The sequence below is a fragment of the Euprymna scolopes genome, chromosome 15 (genome assembly GCF_053919585.1).
Source record: "Euprymna scolopes isolate OS-2025 chromosome 15, ASM5391958v1, whole genome shotgun sequence".
Classification (NCBI taxonomy): domain Eukaryota; kingdom Metazoa; phylum Mollusca; class Cephalopoda; order Sepiida; family Sepiolidae; genus Euprymna; species Euprymna scolopes.
In genome coordinates, this window is record NC_136496.1 from 50,466,774 (window position 1) to 50,483,460 (window position 16,687).

Below are 16,687 nucleotides of genomic sequence, written 5' to 3' on the forward strand. Positions count from 1 at the left end.
ATCAAATCGAATTTTATAGATTTTCAGTATGTCTCGTCTATTTTCGATTATTGTTGGTCTTAAATTGTATTTTTTCTGAAATAACATTTTAATTTATTGAGACGTAACTTTAATCGCTGCCGGACATGTTTCTTGTTTTTTTCCTGGAACCAGAGATATTTTTACTTTTAAATACACACAAAACACGGTACTCATGCACTTATTGATCCGTGCTGAAATAAGAACGTTATTATTTAAAAAAACATTCTTAATATGAGGAGGGGAGGGTGTTTTGTAACTATTCTATACTTTAACCTTACAATTGAATAAAAAACATCATAAAACGGGTTTGTATTACTGTACACATAGATTCGAAAAAGTTGTCAAAAAACAAATATAGAACAAATAAATGTTATCAAAGGCAAGATAAGTTACTTTTCTACCTAACTGGATATATTTTTTGTGTTTTTATTCAGTGTAACATGTTTATTCAGCTCGAAAAACATGCAGTGTTTACCGATGTATTGGAAAATTCAAAATGGCAGCCGACTCTCTCTCGGAGAGGGTACGTTTGGGAAAAGGTATTATAAATAATAAACTAGACAAAATACTGTTAGAAAACAACCGAATATATGTCAACTTATGTCACGGTAACATATATTGAGCAAATTTCTAACAGTATTTTGTCTAGTTTATTATTTATAATACCTTTTCCCAAACGTACCCTCTCCGAGGGAGAGTCGGCTGCCATTTTGAATTTTCTAATACATCGGTAAACACTGCATGTTTTTCGAGCTAAATAAACATGTTACACTGAATAAAAACACAAAAAATATATCCAGTTAGGTAGAAAAGTAACTTATCTTGCCTTTGATAACATTTATTTGTTCTATATTTGTTTTTTGACAACTTTTTCGAATCTATGTGTACAGTAATACAAACCCCATAAAACTTTAATTAAACTTGGAAATACGATTAAAAGTAAGCGCATTAGCACCCAAAACACAAACTTTTCTCCCTTACAAAAAAGAGAAACAAAATCGGTACTCCTGCTGTATTTTACCCACCGATTTCACGATCTTAGCCGAGCGTTGATCGACATCCGTCGGAAAACGCCGGAACATGGCGAGCGGTACGATACTCTATCAGCAAATCAGGGCGCTTCAAACGAACGCGGAGCAGACGAATAATTTTCATTGAAATTACACACATAGCGTTTCATTTCAGTTATTTTATTGTTCAAAGTAAAAATACACAGCCTTTCATTTCAGCTATTTAATTTAGCGATAAAAAAAAAAAAAACCGGGAGCTGTTGGAAACATATTTATGCGAATTTATGTGGAGACAAAAATTTGGACACAACCCCTTTGTCTCCATAATAAATCAAATCGCGGAAGGCTACCCGGTTGGAAAGGAGCTTCTTTCCACATCCTCTGAAAACCCTTTGCTCCCTGCTTTGCCTCTCTACAGTCAGTAGAAAATCTTCCAGTCGGAACTAAACAGTAATTGTTGTCCCCCCCCCCCTACAAACATTACTGAAAGAAAACCAAAAAAAAAAACATTGTTGTTACTGTTTAATAACGTTTTGTTAAAAACAAACAAACAAACAAAACATTGAAGTGTTCATTACTGTTGCTTACCCCCCCCCCCAAAAAAAAAAGCTATCGGAAAACAAAATGAACCAAAAAAAAAAAATATATTCAACAAAATAAATTTATTTTACTTTAAAAAAACTTACGGTAAGTGTTTGTGATTTATTTTATCCAAATTTTTTTAATTAATTTTATCCATTTTGTTGTGTGTGTGTAATATCTTTTCCTTGTAATGTTGTTGCTATTCACATACTTTTAGCGTTCTTGCACCGTAGCTCCGAATTCTCGGCTTTCGTCGGCGTTAACGCCGAAAGCGTTCGTCAACGCTCGGCTAAGATCGTGAAATTGGTACTGCAGGAGTACCACAAAATCATATTATCTAGTTTGCTATTCTCGTCAAGATTATTCTCAACGTTTCTGTCAACTTATATATGAGATTGTTGATTTATTTGGTAAATGTTACCTTACGCTAGGGGGTATTCACGGTCACTGACAATGAATCTGATAATCAAACCCGTCGTAAATTTACCGTTTGCATCTTAGGAACCCTTAGAATTATTTGAACATTCACCGGATTTAACAGTGTGTGCGTGTGTAGGGTTATGGGCACATGTTCTAAACATTTAAAAACACTAGAAACTCTTCAAATATTGTGGTAGGCATAAAACCATAAAAAAAAAAAAAATCACGAGCATCAAAATTGCCTTTGTTTTCATTTTACTTGTTGGTTAAATCCGGCTGAACAAAATAATCCGAAAATCGCAAAGTTCGAGCCAAATTGAATTTTTTTAGGCGGAGTTGTACAACCATCACCCCCATGTGTAATTTCTATACTGATAGGTTTTTTGAAATTTTTTCACTGGATTATTATTGTGTTGTATAGACGGGTTATATTTAGAGAAAATGGGTACATATACAATTTGATGAGGGAGAGATAGAAGAGAGAGAGACATTTATACAGTTCTGTAGGTGTTTCTTCTTTCTTCTTAACACATATATTTAGAGAGGAGGGATCGGTTCTTATGACACAAGGGGGAACAGTCATTACTTATGATGGAGAGGGAGACACATTTTTTAAGATGATGGGCTTATACACAAAGTTCATTAGAAATGAGAGTGGGAACAAAGTTTATTAAGATGAGAGGACACAATGTTCGTATAAATATGTTTCTTTTATTACATTCGGCCGCTTGCAATGATGATTGGTTCCAGGAATTCAAAGATGACTACATGATTTAAACTTTCTAACCTTTCGCTTCCTGAATTCGTTTCGCAACTATGGCAGTCGATTAACACACACGTCGAACTTCTAAAGCTTGAATTCGTTTCACAACTACGGCAGTTGATTAACACACACGTCGAACTTCTAATCACACTGATGCAGTTGACACACATTGTCGTCGATCTTCTGAACATACTCCTTTTATTGTCCAAGCGTTCGTCATCAGCCAATTGGTGGCTAGAAAAACAGTCACGTGAGGCCTGACATCATCGCTTAATAATCTTACAAAAACCACAGCCGCCATTTTTAATTTCTGCCCTCCCTGTGATCCTCCCAGCAGATAAGACAACACGTGCAGACACGTGGTCGCTTTCTTCCTTCATTCTGTTCGACTTTACACCCCCCCCCCCCGGTCTCAAGATCACACATGCGGCATTGCGGACGCGGTCGTTTGTTACGGGCACTCCTACGGAGGGGGATTAGCTGGACTTCTTCATCTTCATCAGAGCTACTTGGGTCAGTGTGCACAGTCCTACTATCCGGCTGGGCTCCATCGTCATTGGGGCTCTCAGAAGTGGCGCTGGAACTATCCTCATCTGTGTTGAGGTTCTCAGCCATGTCATCACGGCAATGGGGCATAGGTCGGATCCACATTTCATCATTGGATGATTCATCACTTTCGCTGTTCGCCATTTGGTTTGTATCAAGGGCGGGCCGGACATCCCTCACATGCCGTGGAGTACCATCAACCAGCACAGCCTGCTCACTAATTATGCCGGTGATCCGTCCTCTTCTGAAACTTGTCGTACATCGGTTATTGGCAGGCCTTACCCAGACGGTGTCCCCTAACTTGTACCGTCCTTGCGTCCTCTTCTGATTAGGCAGGCAGGCGTCAATGCCCTTAACATGCACTCGATAGCAATGTATCGCATTAGCAGGTGCACTTTTAGCAGTCGCGTCATCCTTTGGTGTTGTATTGTACCTATATACCGCCTCTGCAATCGTACATTGCTTCCTTGCTGCTATCCTCTTCACACTTCGGTGGCACCGCTCCGCTATACCGTTGCCACTTGGTACATACGCACACCTGTGTCTAAGCCGGATCCCCCACTCGTCTACGAAAAGCCTGAATTCTCCGCTGCAAAAGGCTGTGTCGTTGTCAGTGAGAATCTCTTCAGGTGGCCCCCGCTCGTAAAATATGGACTCTAATTGACGGATGACACTAGCCAAGTCCTGTCTTGTTAATAGTCGCCAGATCGCAAACCTCGTTGGTCCGCAATCGATCAGTGTGAGGAAGTGCTGACCACCATAATGGGTTATGTCCATGCCCAGTCGGCTCCAATTCTCGTCGACTTCCAGCCGACCTTTCTGCCATTTGGTGGGAGCAGGGTCGATTGACTGGCATATTTGGCATTCCTTGACCACTGCTTCTACTTTGCTTTTGGACACTGACGGGTTGGTTAAGTGCACGAAATTATATGTCCGTCTCACTCTGGGGTGTCCACTGTCATGGTGTACCTTCTTGATTTTATCCGTCTCCTCAACAGAGGCAGCACATAAAGACCTTGGTTCGGCTTCTTTCTTCATTGCGTCGAACCATCTCTGGAGCACACGGGTAAGTCTATCAGCAAGATTGCAGGTTGAAGTGACAAGCACCGCATTCACCGATAGGTCGTACTCTTCCACCAACTTCCTTATTGTCTCCAACCTTTGTCTGATTAGCATTTCGGTAGCCGCCCTTGTGCGCACTCTCGTTTTGCCTGTTAGTGTGTCAACTATCCTGTGGTATACGCACAGCGAATCTGTGCGTATGCATAATTCTTTGACTTTCCACTGGAGTGCCAAGTTTATTCCTTTTATTACCGCATCCAACTCTGCCAGGTTGATGTGAGCAACATCATCCATTGGTCGCAACCAGCAGACGTCCTCAATCACAGACCCGTTCATCTCCAATAGCGCCCCAATCGCGAGAGAGCTCGCATCCACCCACACATTTAGCCTGTCTCTCTGAATGCACCAATCTCCTTTAGCGGGGTCCTCCTGCTTGACTCTTGTGATGGTCTCCTTCACCATGCGCAGCAACATATTGTCCACTGTTTCGTCATCCCAGCCTTTGGTAACTGCACTCGCCCTCCTCTTCATGATGGCTGTCGCGGCCCGAGTCCATCCACCTACTGGTAAGTGTCCCACCAGTTTTCAATACAGGGAAAATATAGCCCGCCTCGTGAGGACATGGCGCACTTCAGGAACTGCAGTTCCGCGCTCCCACTTCAAGGTCCCTCGCTCCTGTTGAACGCTCAACCCCAAGACACGAGCGCCATCCTCCAAGCGTTCTGGATCCTTACACATCAGTCCAAGTTCGGCTAGCTTGGCCCTCACACGTGAAGACGGCACAATGTCTTCATTCACGTATATGTCGTCAAGGTATGCTGATGTCCCCTCTTTTACGGTCTTATCCTGTGACAATACAGCATTGACGATCGTCTTCATTATTTGGGGCGCAACGTTCAGCCCAAAGCCCAGTCTTGTGAGGCAATACCTCCTACCGGCAAACACTGCCGTCTGAAACGGCCACATTGTCTCGCTAACCCGGACCTGCAGATATGCTCTTCTTAGATCCAACAGGGACACATTAGAACCCAGCTGGCGCCACTCTCATAGTTTGCTAGCACACACGTCAGCATCAGCTGTGAACGCATCAACATATGAGTTCAGTTCTCGGTAGTCCATTACCGGCCTGACTTTGGCTTTGTTGTGCTGAGCAACCGCCATTAATGGGATCAGACCCTTAGGAGGTCCAAGTTTTTTGTATGGGTAGGGAATCAGCCAGCCATCCTCGATCCATTTGCGAAGTTCTTCTTCGTACGCGGGCCTCATGTGATCGGGCACATGGTATTCAGTTATTCCATTCTGCAGTTTGGCTGGTTCCCGGCTTTCAGACCACTTCCATGAGGCAGTCCAAGCCCTCTTTTGTTTGTCAAATTCGACGCTGAAGTCTGGTTGGTCGATCCTTAGCGCAGCACACACTGGGGCTTTCTCCTGAAAATGTACTGCCCCCGTCGCTGTTATATAGACACCACCAAGGGCTCTGATGGCATCATATCCTAGGAGCAGGTCAAAACTCAGGGGTTTTTCGAGCACTACCAGCGCCTCTAGGTTAGCGGAGCTTCCATTTTTCATCCGAATGTTTACATTGCCCACCCCGCAACATGTGCGCATCTCTCCACTGATGGTAGTCACTTTGACGTTCTTCTTTCTCCAAATTTGGCAGAGATCTGCACATACTATAGTGCGGGAGAACCCGGAATCGAGGAGTGCTGAGCACAGTGTTTCGTTGATATATATCGGGATGATCAGCAGCGTCTCATTTAATTTCTGCGTGGGGAAGAGGTCGACGCTGACACCTTGTCCCCGGTTTCGTTTTCCGGACACTCTTGAGTTATATGGCCAGTTTCCTTACACCGGTAGCAGCGAACAGCCGTTGGTTGTTGCGGGCAGTTCCTTGCAATGTGGCCCTGTCCATTGCATCTGTGGCATATGATTCCACCACGTGGACCGGGTCCCTGATACGGTTTCTTATCATTCGGTGTGGACTGAGCAGCAGCAATTACTGGTTCCTTCATCTCGGAGTAATTCTTCATTACAGTCCTGGCCCGATCTACTAGGTCATTAAGGAGCAACGAATCTGCACTTGAGCTAGCTTGTAGTAGTTGCTTTGCTCCTGTTGGGAGTCCTGCTAGGAATTTGCATGCTAAGGCCCGCTCAGGCAGTCCACCAAACAAGACTGTCAACTTCATCATCTCTGCCAAGTACACGTCAACCGTTTCGCCTGTATGTAAGGTCCTTGCCTCAAGTTGCTCCCAAGCAGTGGTGGGGTCAATTGCAAACGCCTTGAACAGCGCCGCCTTGATTTTCTCGTAGTCCTGTTTACTCTCACCGCAAAGGCGCTGCCGGACAAACGCAGAGGAACAACATGTTCAAAGTTTTTTACGCCAGACAAAAGGCAATGTAATTCCACCTTTTCCACCCAGTCAATTACCGGGGTCGATCCATCAAACTCTGGTATTAATTTGAGGTCAATTTTTTCCCCCATTTCACCGAAATAGCTTGTATTCGTTTCGCAACTACGGCAGTTGATTAACACACACGTCAAACTTCTAATCACACTGCTGCAGTTGATACACACTGTCGTCGATCTTATACTCCTTTTATTGTCCAAGCGTTCGTCATCAGCCAATCGGCGGCCAGAAAAACAGTCACGTGAGGGGTGACGTCATCGCTCAATAATCTTACAAAAACCACAGCCGCCATTTTTAATTTCTGCCCTCTCTGTGATCCTTCCAGCAGGTAAGACAACATGCACAGACACGTGGTCGCTTTCTTCCTTCATTCTGTTTGACTTTACGCTTCCAAAAGGGGACCTTGCTTCTCTGACGATATCAGCTCTGTCTCTCGTCTGTCCAACTCTCTCTGTCTGTCCGACCCTGTCTGTTTCTGTCTCCTAAAAATAGCAACTATATTGAGAATTCATTTCCTGCCATGACGTCACACGCATGGCCAGAACTGTGATCGAACTCACGTGGCCTGAACATGCGTGATTCTCACATGTCTGCAGACAAGAATTCTTACTAACCTATTTTTTTGACCTAACTTATTTTTCAATATGTTTTTAATTTTCTATTGTTCGCTTTCTATATGAGCTTATTTTAATTCCGTTTTCATAAAAAGAATTGAATAATTAAATTCCTTTCCAAACATCATATCTAAACTATTTTATGTGAAAAACAATGGGTAAATTCCATTTCTGACTTTATTCCTGAACCTTGCTTACAAGGTTTAAATCTCGTCTATTCTATCTCATTTTTACTTATTTAATGTTTTTCTTACTTACAATAAAAGGGGGACCTTTTCTTGTAACATCCCTCTCCTTCTCATTTTCAAAAAATTATGCATTTTTAAATTCTAGTACATTTTTCTCTATATCTACGCAACCACTCGGCTAAAAAAGGTCAGCCCCCCCCCCAAAAAAAAACTCCTTTAGTCAGCCCTTTTCAACTGACTTCACCATTTTATTTATTTATTTATTTTTTATTAGATCAGACTCTCTCCGATCTTCTTGGCATTTACTTTTTGGGTGTAGGGTATTCCTCCCTTGATCCACGTCTGCTGCTTCATCCAACCACCCTTATGCCGTAAACTCGAGGTCTCATTTTACCTCTTTCGAAATCGACTTCTTTCGTCCAAAAGTGTCCTGACCGTTTCTTTTGCCTGGTTGTCCTATTAAATATGGCATTGTTTCATTTTGTAACTATTTTATCTTTTTCAGGACATACTCAAAGCTCATTTACTTACATCTTTGTGGTTGGCTTCCAATTATTAAGATATACCTTTTCATCACACTAATAAAAATATCAGGTTATATCTTCCTATGTACTTACAGTATATTTTACTTTTCTCTCACTTCATTATGCTATATGTGATTTGCCTGTGGTACTGACTCTCATAGTCTTTTTGGTACCCTAAGGATTCTCGTATCCTTCACCGCCTGCCTTTAATTTATTGAGCTAAGACTTATACCTTGCTTGGAGTTGTCACTTGCAACCAGCTTATAAGCACCCAATTTTCACAGGGTTCATTATTTTTTCGAATGGGGCATTTCTAATGCTTACCTGGCAAGCTACACATCTTGCGAAAAAATGTTTATGGACTTTTAAAAAAATCTCCCTTTCGGCTTATCACATCTGAAAAACTCTCAAAAATACCCTTTTTAATAATATTTTCTATTTTGTCCCTCTCTAAAATTCTAACTTATTTCTAGGCCAACCATAACGTTTTATTTTCCTATGACTTGTTCTTGCCATTTTAATGTATCTCCTAATTATGACTTTGAATTCCTGTCGTAAAAATACAATTTTTTTTTTTTTTTTTTTTTTTTTTTTTTTTTTTTTTACATAGGCATCACCACATTATCAAGGCCAAGAGGCCACTCAAGGATAAGGGTTAAAGAGTGTACAGTAGAAATTGGACAATATAGTGATCATTAGTAATGAAAATTTGGTAAATTTGATAACTTATATGGAACGGCTCATCAAGAACTTATTTACGTTAGACTTGAAGACAACCATATTGTAGTCAGCCGGAAAGCAGGAAAACGGAAGACAATTCCACAGGCGTGCAGTTCTAAGAAAGAAGCTTTGTTCATGGAATCTATGTTTAGGTTTAGGCACAGATAAAGAGTGGGGGGAATTATTGATAGTGTTTACAGCTAGACGAGTGTTTCTTGTGAAAGTTTGGCGAGGGACTTTCCATGAAAATAACGATACATCAGAGACAAACTCGCAACATCTCTTCTGTGAGATAGAGGTTGTAAGGAGGAGAAAAGGACATCTCCTACGAGGCTACGAAGTCTATTTTGAACTCTATCAAGGCAGGACAAGTCCTTTCTAGCAGCTCCTGCCCAGATGTGGCAACAGTATTCCATCCTTGGACGTACCTGGCTCTTATATAGATAGAGAATAGCATCAGCAGTGAGATATTTACCGGATCGATAGAAAGATCCCACCATTTTTCCAGCGGCCTTGGCAACAGATTTGATGTACGTGTTCCATTTAAGATCAGGAGTAATAGTCAAGCCCAGAAGCTTGTCAAAACTTGAGGCCTCCTGAAGACGAGAGCCATTCATTTCAATTGATGCCAGATGTGGATCAGAATGTTGATGTAAAGAGAGAAGCTTGGTTTTAGATGCATTAAAAGTAACCAGCTACTCCTTTCCCCATTGTACTACGTGCTCAAGATCAGAGGAGAGAGAATTGGAGAGAACTTGGTCGTTTGCTGTCTTAGATATGCTACCATAAATGGTAGTGTGGTCAGCATAAATGTCTACAAATGATGTAAGGATGTGATTTGGAAGATCATTAATGTAGATCAGGAAAAGAGTTGGGCCCAGGATGGACCCCTGAGGGACACCGGCATTAATACTGTGAGCTTCTGATTTTTGCCCCTCAACTACTACTCTTATGAACCTATCAGAAAGAAATGATTTAATAATTGAGAAGACTTTTCCAGCTATACCATAGCTAGCGATCTTATGAAGTAAACCTTTATGCCATACCCTATCAAAGGCTTTAGATATGTCAAGAGCAATTGCCCTAGAAAGATTGCCACCATCGAGTGATTTGCTAATCCTATGCGATATAACTGTAAGCACATCTGCTGTAGATCTAGCAGACCGGAAACCATATTGAGTGTCACTAAGAAGGTTATTTTTGTCGAGATGGTTGATTATTTCTGTATTCAACACAGATTCTAGCAACTTACTCATGACGCACAGGAGACTTATTGGCCTGTACTGAGAGGGGGATGAGCGATCACCTGAATTCTTAAATACAGGGCATACTGATGAAATTTTCCAAGGAGATGGGAAACTATTCTCCTTAATGTCTTAAGGAGAATAGTTTAAACAGTTTTGTAAGTATGGGCGCTAGTTCTGGTTGAAGTTTTTTGAGTACTATAATTGGAATACCGTCAGGGCCAGTTGCATTACTGGAATCAAGGTTTTTGATTAGCTTGGCAACATCACGTACAGATATACGTATATCACATAGCGTGTTTTCTGATACAGGAGGAAATATTGGGGGTTGGCAGCCTTGGTCGCAAAGGGTAGAATTAGCTGCAAAGTTCTTGACAAAGAGTTTGGCTTTGTCTGATGCTGATGAGATTACCTCAGGTTCATTGATAATAGTTGGGATGGAGCACACGCTTCTGTTCAGGATTCTGTTTGCTATTTGCCAAAACTGGTGGGAACCAAGCCGCTGCTCAGCTACTTTGGACTTAACAGATTGAGCATACAACTCTCTTGCGTTCTTTATTACTTTCTTACAATGGTTGCTGGCAGTCCTGAAAGCGGCTTTAGTTTCCATACGTCTATTACGTTTGAAGCAGTGGAAAAAGTGATTTCTGTGCGCAATGGCAGCAGCACATTCTGGAGAGAACCATGGCTGGCTGTTAGGTTTTTGCTGAAACTTTTTAGAGGGTATGAAACGGTCAATACCTACAATTAACCATTCCGTCAGGTCTAATACTATAGAGGACACATCCTTTTTAAACATGGAATGCAGAGGTAGATCAGATATAAATGTACGGAAGCTATCCCAGTCAGCCTTAGTGTATCGATATACTGTACGATGGAGAGGTACGTCTGGGGACATTACATTTCATTTTTATCTTAATTGATACAACAGAGTGGTCGGAAGATCCAAGAGGCGAGAGAACAGAAACTGAACATAGTTCAGGGCAAGTTGTGAGAAAAAGGTCTAGTAGGCTTGCATACTGGCCGTCATTGTCGGGCACACGGGTGGGTTCCTGAACAATCTGAGTGAGGTCATAGGCAATGGAGAAATCATGACACAACCTCCCCTCATCATCGGTCTTGTTTGAGTGGGTCAACCACCATTCGACGTTGTGAACATTGAAATCTCCACATACGTGAATGTTAGCTGAAGGATAAGCAGATAGGACTTGGTCAATTTTCTCAGATATGCTTTGAAAGATAGTAACTCCGCTGTAGTGGGGGCGATAGAGAGTAAATATAAATGCAGTAGTGTGAGCTAAAGCAACCCGGAAGCACATATAGGGTAAGTTAGGATCTTCCCTGGAGATGTCCCTACCACATGGAAAGCTATCTTTAATATAGGCACATATTCCATGCCCATGGCGATTATGGGGGTCAGATTTAGAAGTTAAGTTAGAGTATCCTGTAATTGCGAACTCTTCTAGGGAAATAGCCTGTCCAATGCCAGTTTCACTTAAAAATAAAAGGTCTGTTTTAGTCTCCTGTAATTGGGTTTCAACCTCTGGAAGGTTAGAACGTAGACCCCTGATGTTGGAGAAGGAGACATGGTAGTAGGGGTCTACGTTGGAAGTTGGAGATCCGGGTTTAATCGTGTATTTTTTCTTGAACCTTGTCGTGATGAAATTTTGGAATTTGTGGACTAGGTCGTCAGATTTACTTAGAGCAGGACAGAGAGGGGAAACTAAGAGAGAAAAAGAAACGCAGAATTTATTTATTTATTTATTTTTTTTTTCTTTTGTAGCTAATGATAAGGTAAAACCGTAACAATTACCCACTAGTATGGCATCGAGAGGCCCCATCAGAAGCTACTGCATGGTCCAGAATCCATTCACCAAATGGCAATACAGCAGCCCCAGTACTTTGCACCTGCTGATAGGACAGCCTCCTTAGTGGTTAATCCAAGGTTCGGGTCCCTGACTATCAGGCGGATATCGTCAGCCCAGACAAAACGTTTACCTCCAGCACCCTTACTAGTGACATGGCTACAAGGATAGACATAGAAACAGAAAATTTCCGCCATCTCTGCCAACTGTTCGTGCAAAATACTGCCAACCTAGAAAACAGCTTTTTCTTCTCCCTTTGTCACAAAAATCACTCAATGAGTGAAAAAATGAGGACTGAGGGACAAATGAGAAGAAGCGAGAGTAACAGGAGCTGCCGATAACGCATCCACAATGCGTTTTCTACTCTCCATTAAAAAAAAAAAAAAACTATTAAGTATTCTACTTAATAAAAGTCCAACAGACGTGTTTAAGGGAAAGTATGGTGATAGATTCCCCTCTCACAAACTAAAAATGAGTACAATTACGTAATCTATTTTTGCAATCAACTCGGTAGATAAATAAACATTTATGGACGAGAAAAAAAGCTAGCATTTAATACAACAGAAATACATAAATTAAATACTGAAATAAAATGTAGTTATTAATATTTGAATCTAAAAATAAAAAGTGCGAATTAATATTGAAATCACTTATTTCAAAAACACTTCCGTCTCCAAAATGCCAACTAGTGAAGAATTTAACTTTTAATAGCGTTCAGAAGATTTTTTTTTTAAATTAACCGTTAAAAGAAAAGCGTGATTTTATTCTGAACTTTAGCTAGTCACGTTTTAAGAAACTTACGATATAAAAGAAAAGCGGAGGGGGGGGGGTTCTTCCGAAGTTAGTTGGTGACGTTATAAGTAATTGCGAGATAAGAGTGAAGCCAGAATTTAGGGGTGGGGACTGAAAAGGATAATATAATGGATTGATTATACAATATTTAAGATCAACTCGGTAGATAAATAAACATTTATGGACGAGAAAAAAAAGCTAGCATTTAATACAACAGAAATACATAAATTAAATACTGAAATAAAATGTAGTTATTAATATTTGAATCTAAAAATAAAAAGTGCGAATTAATATTGAAATCACTTATCTCAAAAACACTTTCGTCTCCAAAATGCAAACTAGTGAAGAATTTAACTTTTAATAGCGTTCAGAAGATTTTTTTTTTAAACAATTACAGTATACATACATTTAAGACAATTTACAATATCATAAAAACATTTTCAAAAAATACATTAATACATTATACATTTAACTATGATTTACACAGTTGTAACTTTTTTCAAGAAAAAAAATGTTTTTTTTCCGTAACAACAAAGTCTCTTAACAACAAAAAAGATTGTCCTTTTTTTTTTTTTCAAATACAAAACAAATAAAACACATTAAAAGCTGAAAAGTTCAACTATGAACAGAAAAATGCTTTTTTCACTAAAGTGCATTTCTTCTCATAAAAGGGTCCGCGACCTTTTAGTTTGATTGACAGTTTATTTCAACAACGTCCAAACAATTTCCATTGACACAAATTTTATAAATGACAATAATGACCCAAATTTTCCTTGTGTATATGTGTATCCTTTAAAAACAAAAGAATTTACAACTGAATGTCGGTCTATTTCAATTGATTTCTATGCTAAAGTACCCATTGACCGGTATTTACTATCAGTGTTTTTGTTTTTATTTCCATCAGAACAGTCATCTGTTATGGCTTGCATTTTAATCTTTCTGACTTACAAATGCGGTAGAGGCTCATGTCATTTTTACTTTCTATGGTTTTGATATACTCGTGTTTTTATTGGTTACAAAATGGGTGACTGATTTCTCATGAACGCTGTAACTAAAAAGTGAGCACCCCTTTCAAATGTCGAAATAATGATTTTTATTTTCAATTTTTTTTTGATAATCTGGTTAATTAGTGTCCAATCAATAATAATCCAATGAAAAAATTAAAAAAAACTATCAATATAGAAATTATGCATGGGAGTGATGGTTGTACAACTCCACCTTTTTTTATGTTTGAATAAAAGGTTAATTGGGTTTGTATTACTGTACACAATTCGAAAAAGTTGTCACAAAAACAAATATATAACAAAGAAATGTTATCAAAGGCAAGATAAGTTACTTTTCTACCTAACTGGAAATAGTTTTTAGTGTAAGTTTGGGAAAAGGAGTTAAAAATAAAAAATATACAAAATACTCTTAAAACCCACTGAATATATGTCAGCCTATGCCACGGTAACATATATTGAGTGAGTTTCTAACAGTATTTTGTCACGTTTTTTTATTTTTAACCACTTTTCCAAAACTTACCGTGTCAAAGACAGAGTCGGGCGCCATTTTTAATTTTCCAATACATCGGTAAACACTATATTTTTCGAGCTGAATAATCATGTTACATTAAATAAAACACTAGGTAAATATTCAGATACGTTACAACAGAACACCGACTACTCTAATTTGTTTTTTTTTCTTTAGGGTAATCAAGGTCGCTGAAAATGAATCTGATAATTAAACTCTGGGCAAATTTACCGTTTGCATGGTATTAACCCCTGAACTACTTCCTGCCATTTTACAGCTTCCGTTTACGCTACGTGCGAGCGCTCGGTGACATAAACGACGGCAGTTGAGTGTCTTCACATAACAAAGATAAGGATAAAAATTTACAATTATATTATGCTGTCAGTTCAAAAGGAACTACAATATTTTGAGATAGGGAAACCACTTTAGACCATGGCATTTGAAGCCAAACGCTTCTCATCAGAAGAGGGGAGTAAATACACAGAAGAAATTTTTTAAAAAATAGTATTGCCTTTATGGAAAGAGGATCAAAGGAAAAACAGGGAGCTGTACTAAGACTGAAGCCAATTCCAGGACTGCCAGCAACCACGATAAAAAGTAATAAAGAATGCGAGAGAATTGTATGCTCAGTTTGTTAAGTCCAAAGTAGCTAAGCAGCAGCTTGGTTCCCACCAGTTTTGGCAAATAGCAAACAGGATCCTGAACAGAATCATCTGCTCTATCCCAACCATCATCAATGAACCTGAGGTAATCTCGTCAGCATCAGACAAAGCCAATCTCTTTGCCAAGAACTTTGCAACTAATTATACCCTATGCGACCAAGGCCGTCAATCCCCCGTATTTCCTCTTGTATCAGAAAACATGCCATGTAACAAACAAATATCTGTGTGTGATGTTGCCAAGCTAATCAAAAACCTTGATTCCAGTAAAGCAACTGGCCCTGATGGCATTCCAATTAAAATGCTGAAAAAGCTTCAACCAGAACAAGTTTTCCTACTTACAAGGTTGTTTAAGTAGTAATACACACGGACGAAAAAACGCTTTGGATAATCACAGATTATAAGGTAGTTCTACTAAAATAGCCATATTTTTTAAACCAAAGCACTTCAAGTCTTCAAATTACTACTGTTTTGTTCGGAAATGAATATACTTTCAAATGAATTAATAAATATGAATGTACATTATATATTTTAAGAGTTTTAAGCAAATAAAGTGATAAAAATGTGAACGTCATAAAATGGCGTTTTCGGTAAGGTTTTGTAATGACCCCCCCTGTTTTCTAAAGGTCCGTACCGTGATTGTATGAAGAATTTCGTCATGAAATTTGGGAACCAATTAGAAGAGGTGTTAATCTTAATACTGTCAAGTGTCCGAAATATTTTTGACCATTTCTTTTTTTGTCGTGTTAAAAATAAGACTTTAATATGACGAGTATTGAACATTTTGAAAAAAAAATTCTTCGGACACCCAGTAGTAAGTAAATCAATCTTTTTACTATCTTTATCAATTAAAAGTATTGTTTTATGTTGAGTAGGACCGCGGTAATTGATAATTTAAAAGGACCTACCCGAAAAAAAAATTGTTTCTATTTCTCGAATTTGGTCAAATGAAGTTTAAGCAGCAGCAGCAGCTCCAGCCTGTAGAATCAGCGATAGCACAGTTGTAAACAACACGCGTTCTTTAATTTTTATTCAAGAACGAATTAAGAAAAACATGAAAATATGAATATAAATGTTCTTATGTTTAATGAGAGCTATTTTGTTATCAGAATAACATTAGTTTAGAACTATTCGGTTTTCAGAATGTATAATAACAACAATCCTAACCAATTCGGCATTATGAATCTGTTGCAATTTCTCACAAATCTCGTCAAATTTAAAAACATCGTTAAAAAAACAAAATAAACTTTTGTAGATATATAGCTTGCATGCACTTTTATTCTTTAAATTAGTTTTGAACAGCGAATTAAAACAATGTTTTACTGCAAACAGCCACAAATGTTTTTTTTTCAAAATCAAAATAAGTATCAAAATCTCGTTTATACATAGATTCGAAAAAGTTGTCAAAAAACAAATATATAACAAATAAATGTTATCAAAGGCAAGATAAGTTACTTTTCTACCAAACTGGATATATTTTTTGTGTTTTTATTCAATGTAACATGTTTATTCAGCTCGAAAAACATACAGTGTTTACCGTGGAAAATTAAAAATGGCGCCCGGCCCGACTCTCTTTGACACGGTAAGTTTGAGAAAAGGAGTTAAAAATAAAAAAAAAACTATACAAAATACTGTTAAAAACTCACCGAATATATGTCAGCCTATGTCACGGTAACATATATTGAGCGAGTTTCTAGCAGTATTTTGTCTACTTTTTTATTTTTAACTCTTTTCCCCAAACTTACCGTTTCAAGAGA

General features: G+C 39.0%; 1 protein-coding gene across 1 annotated transcript in view; it reads left to right on the forward strand.

Annotated features, from left to right (window-relative positions):
• Positions 1–16,687, forward strand: part of LOC145293823 (dihydrolipoyllysine-residue acetyltransferase component of pyruvate dehydrogenase complex, mitochondrial-like) — a 292,023-nt gene that overhangs the window by 507 nt on the left and 274,829 nt on the right. The window lies entirely within an intron of this gene.